General features: G+C 33.2%; 1 non-coding gene across 1 annotated transcript; it reads left to right on the top strand.

Moving 5' to 3' along the window:
* The first annotated feature begins 310 nt into the window (after positions 1–310).
* On the top strand, positions 311–1,399 carry LOC108672933. The gene is made up of 3 exons (XR_007156683.1): positions 311–436; positions 857–1,003; positions 1,341–1,399. It is a non-coding gene; the product is annotated as an uncharacterized LOC108672933 (transcript).
* The last annotated feature ends 4,077 nt before the right edge of the window (positions 1,400–5,476 follow it).

Genomic DNA, 5,476 nt, shown 5'->3' with positions numbered 1-5,476 from the left:
CTGCCATTTGATTGACAACAGAACACTGCTTTCAATATTTGAAATTTTGATGCATCATTAAAATTAACTGTATCTAAATTGAGTTAATTTCTTTTAATTGAAATGCATCAAATATTAATTTTCAATTATGCATCAAGTTATCTCCATTTCAAAGCCTGTTTCAATAAGGTATAAACTAATTTCCTTATGTATAATTTGAATTTCTCAACCATGAATACCGGTATAATTGATTTATATTTCGATTGTATTTACAGGTGAATTTCATATTATATTTCAATTGTATTCAATTCGTATATTTGTTACAGGTGATGTATGTGAGTTGGAGGAAGAAGACGTTCTAAAGAAAGCTCAGCAACACCTTCAGGCTTTGTCATCCTGCTTTGCACAACTTACACACAAAGCCCAAACCATCTTTCAAAATAATGCCAAGTTAGAGGTATGTTCTTTGCACTAGGGTCTCAATATATACTTATTACTACTGATTGTTCTTGCAATTTTATTATAGTTTATGGAAAAGTGCCTTGACTTAGTGGCCTATATTATATAGTATATAATACCGGTATACAATTTATATAATATACATTGTATATATTATAAAATGGAATGGTTTTCTTCATCTTGATATTTTGTTAACCATCTTCTTTCCTAAAAGTCCATTGGTGAACAATCATTGTTATTCCAGAAAAATCTAAATTAATAATAATAATAGGTAATAATAATAATAATAAATAAATAAGAGTAATCAAAATATGACCCAGTCTGCAATCAGGAAGTACCATTTGAAGAAAAAGAAAATAATTTTAAATTGATGTGAATTAGATTTTTTCCTATTCTGATGTAACATTTTGTACTGCAGGCTGAACTTGTACATCTGCGGAGAGAAGCATGTGAGGGCAAAGCTCAGCTCAAAGTATTGAAGGAGAAGCTAGACACATTAAGTATTCCACAACCCCCACCAGAAGCTGACCCTTTATCTTCTGATCCTAAAACTTCTGAAGTTGTTGTAAGTTACCATCAATAACTGAGATATTTTTACAATTAAATACAGTCATGTTTATCTATTGCTAATATACAAGGTCTACAAGGTATGTAGACCTTGCTTTCTTTGTTGGAGTTATTGTGTTTGTTATTGTATCAGGAGTCTTAATGCATAAGTGAGAGGTTGTCTTTACTCTTTAAGTTCTAGTTTATTCCTTTTTTAATTTATGCCAATTATGCAGTTTTTTATAATATAGTGAAATATGAATGTCTAATTTTCACACTATAGAGAAGTGGATAACATTTAGTATATGTATAACGTTGCATTGTATGTTTGCATTCACTGCTTAATTAATTTTCAGGTCTCTCAGGTAACAGGCATCCAAAATCAACTGCCAGAATTTATCCAAGCAGAAGAGGTAAGCTTGTGGACTGGAAGCATTTAATTATTTATAGCAGGATATTAGGAACTGATTTTATTTAAGAAAGGAAACTGTAGCATGTTTCATAAGAAATTACAGATGAGAATAACAATTTTATTGAAAAAATGGGTAGAACAGATATAGATGTTTTATCACTAACCTGAACATCATATTTAGTAGCAAATTTTTGCTCCTAATAAGAAGTCAATTAGTAAACAAATAAAAGAAACACACAATGATGTACAGCAATGTACATCTGGTACATTATTAGAAATGTTTATATTCACAGACGTATTTAAAAGTCTCAAACCATAATATTCTTCCTATACAAACAGTTATTCACTATTTGGTAGAGCAAGGTCAACTGTCAAATTTGACATTTTTCGATGGTCTCACTGGGTTGCTTGCATCGTCTCTCTTTGGATCTCAATATTTTCCCGCTAGATGGCCAAGACCTAGTGTTTTGGCAGTAGTTTGACACAAAAATGTATGACATCACCATTTCAACCATCAATGAATGCATGGAACTAAAACAAAGCTTAATATAAAGGAAAAACTAAAGAGGTGACGGAATTACCCATGATGTCGGAATATACCACGTTAACCCTACTAAATTTTCAGTGATCAGAGTGGAAATCTCTCAACTTCTCATGGGAGGTAGGGTAAGTACTTTTGTCGATCTGCCTTTTTGTTATCGCAGTTCAAGGCTCCAAGGCATTTGCCTTGAACTGTTGCTACGGCGGTCTCAACCTGGCTCACCACCCTTTTCAATGGTTTAAACCTGGCATGAACAATCCGGCCGAAATGAACAATCCCCCTTCGAATGATTAATGTGACCCCATGGGCCAGTGGGCCTTGACAACTCCCTGTTGTTCTTCACAACATTAGAACGTTGTCGTTCAAAGATTTACAATACTCTTACTATCACAATCAAAATTATTGTCAATATCACAATCAAAATTAATATAGCCCTATCAAAAATCTAATTCATGAATCACGATCATTGGCTACTTTTGTCCACTCTCAATCTCGTCACACTCCTGCCTTTGTGCTTGCCGGCCATTGGCAGAGCTTGCAGTGACGTCACCTTTGCCCATGTTTTCCATTGCACAACACAATGCAGCTGCACCATAGCCCGCCACAAATAAATAAATACTTAGTAATGGAAAATATGTTGCTGTAGCACTTCAAGATTGGGTCTAAACAGAATATGATATTATTATCTTAGTGTGATGTGCTAAACACTTGAGTACAGTAGTTCCTTTGCTTGCCACTGCTAGTGCTGCCATCTATATGTGGGCCATTTTAGACTTGAAATTTGCTTCCCTTATTAAATTTTATGCAATTGATTAGATAATTAATTTATTACAAGTTAGTACCGTATCCTATTTACATGATTTTATACCTATGTCAATCCAAATTTCATCACTCAATGCCTCTTGTAACTTGAAAATGAATGTTTGATACATATGAAAGGTTGTTAACAAAATAAAAATGTCCATTGGTACCCTGATTTTCGATTTACCAGTTTGAATGAAAAATATTGTTCAATATATTGAGAAAAACTAATGAGAAAATTGTCAATAAAACAAATTCTCTGGTCTCCAATGAAACCTTATTAATTAATACAGTGGGGGGAAATAAATATTCGTACACTTGAAAAATCGTATTTTAATGTATGTAAGTACACAAACTGAACAGGAGAAGTGATTTATATTATGTATAGAGACGCATAGTATTCAAAAATACTATCAAAAGAAATTAAATCTCAATGCAACAAAAAACATTGCAACATGTTCACTTTTCGGGTGAAAAAAGTATTCGTACAAAACAATAAATGAGACGTATAGAAATAGACTGGTATCTGTTGAGCTGAATAAAGGGTATTCAACCAAGTATTAAATTAAAATAATGCAGATTTATTGTTTTGTATGAATACTTTTTTCACCCAAAGAGTGAACATGTTGCATTGTTTTTTGTTGCATTGAGATTTAATTTCTTTTGATAGTATTTTTGAATACTATGTGTCTCTATACATAATATAAAACACTTCTCCTGTTCAGTTTGTGTACTTACATACATTAAAATACGATTTTTCAAGTGTACAAATATTTATTTCCCCCCACTGTATATATACCTATATGCTATATACATTGCCATATGGCCATGCTGTTGCTGCACATCCATGATTAAAACATTTTCAGTTATGGCTCAAAGCATCTTTTTCAATAATTTACTGCACAATGCACAGATTGAAGAAATGGAATTATAAATTTATTGTCCGTCTTACTGACTTGTAATTTGAGGCTTGAGCCTCAACTAGATTTTTCCTGCCATTTTTGGACTGCAAAATTCCTGCTAGATGAATTACCTCCCATGAGAAATTTTAAACTTCTCCTATAATTTCTTAAATTTCACTGATAAATAATCTTCCATGATAATACAGGGAATATAAAATGATTTTTTCTGAGGCACAGTGTGGTTGCCCTCTGTCCAGCTGTGTGGATAAGTTTATGTTGGGCACTGGGCAAACAAGCTCCTGGGACTCAATTATAAGCAGTTCTGAGCAGTGACTGGGTCTCACAGTGATACATACAAATCTAGTTATGTGCTGCCTGCTAATCAGGGTCTTTAGAATCTTCATGCACCTCAATCATTATTTCTCAAAACTTACAATGAACTTGATTCTCAGTTCCTTATTTTGTCAAAATGCCATACCGTAACATTTTTCTTTTGTTTGTTTTGCAACTACTATGCTTATTTTGCTATTGTAGGAAGTTTGCTACTGTTTTAAGAATGTAGCATTCTAAGCCAACTTGTATAGAATTTGTATCAAATACCGTAAAATGGGTTAACTTAGACTCCCGGGGTAACTTAGACCACTTTTCATTTTTTAACAAAAACCCCAAAACTCAAAAACTATTTGACATAGAAAAATTTTGTCAATGGGCATCAAAGGCCTAATACTGAGGCTACGTTACACAATAGAAAGATATAAAAAGTTTGCATATCTAATAGGTTAAAAAATTAAAAATGTGGCCCCATGAAAAAAAGCTATTATTTAAAGCCTGTCAGACCACCCCTCCAATTTTTTAATTTTTTTTTTTGGTAAAATAACTAGGTTTTGATGCATTGTAGTAGAACTCTTCTAGTTACATATACAAATGACAAATTTTAGGAAAGTGTCATAGTTTGCAAATGGAGGGTGCCATCCCCCAATGGGGGAACTTAGACCACCTAATGTCAGCCCTGACGGGGTAACATAGACCAGCTTGTAAATTAATTTAAAATTACCATATATAACATATTTCATGTTTGATACACCTATTATGTTTTTTCTTTATGTTTCAGACTCTACAGAGTCTTATATATGGTAATTTTTGCTTAATTTCCAAGCCGGTCAATATTACCCCTTCACGGCTGACATTAGGTGGCCAAAGTTCTCCCATTTGGAATTGGGGGCGGCACCCCCCATTTGCAAAGCTATGACATTTTCCTCAAATTTGTCATTTGCATCTGTAACTAGTAGAGTTCTACTAAAATGCACCAAAACCTGCAGTTATTTGGAGTTATTTTACCAAAAAATATAATTGATTTTACCACCTGGTCTAAGATACCCCAAGAACTGGGGTAACAAAGACCATCACTTTTTTTGAAATTACATAGAAACTATCAAAGGCAGGAGCCAGCAATTTATGGTGAGGGAACCTAGAGTATAGACCTGTATTTTGCATGTTTCAATTTAAGTTTAAGGGGAGCGTCTACCCTAAAATTGAAAATTTTCACTTTTTCGGTTTTTATACTCATTTTAAAGCTGACATTCTGCCCTATCCAACGGTACCACTGCCATCTCTCTACGTTGATTTATGATTTCATGACATTTCATGAAAGGGGGATGGGTGGGGAGTTCTTTAAGTAATTAGATAGGAACTAATTAGCTGCTGAGCTCTTTAACCCATTAATGACGAGAATTATTTACTGAATTTTTTTTTGGTTCCTTGTGAGAATATTATCATTTGTGATGGTAATAAACAAAAAATATGTTCATATATTTATTTTTCGTTGTATGTGAAAAA

The sequence above is a fragment of the Hyalella azteca genome, unplaced genomic scaffold, assembly GCF_000764305.2.
Source record: "Hyalella azteca isolate HAZT.00-mixed unplaced genomic scaffold, Hazt_2.0.2 contig5264, whole genome shotgun sequence".
Taxonomy (NCBI): domain Eukaryota; kingdom Metazoa; phylum Arthropoda; class Malacostraca; order Amphipoda; family Hyalellidae; genus Hyalella; species Hyalella azteca.
The sequence above is the reverse complement of the archived record's forward strand: the minus strand, read 5'-3'. Positions and strand labels throughout refer to the sequence as shown.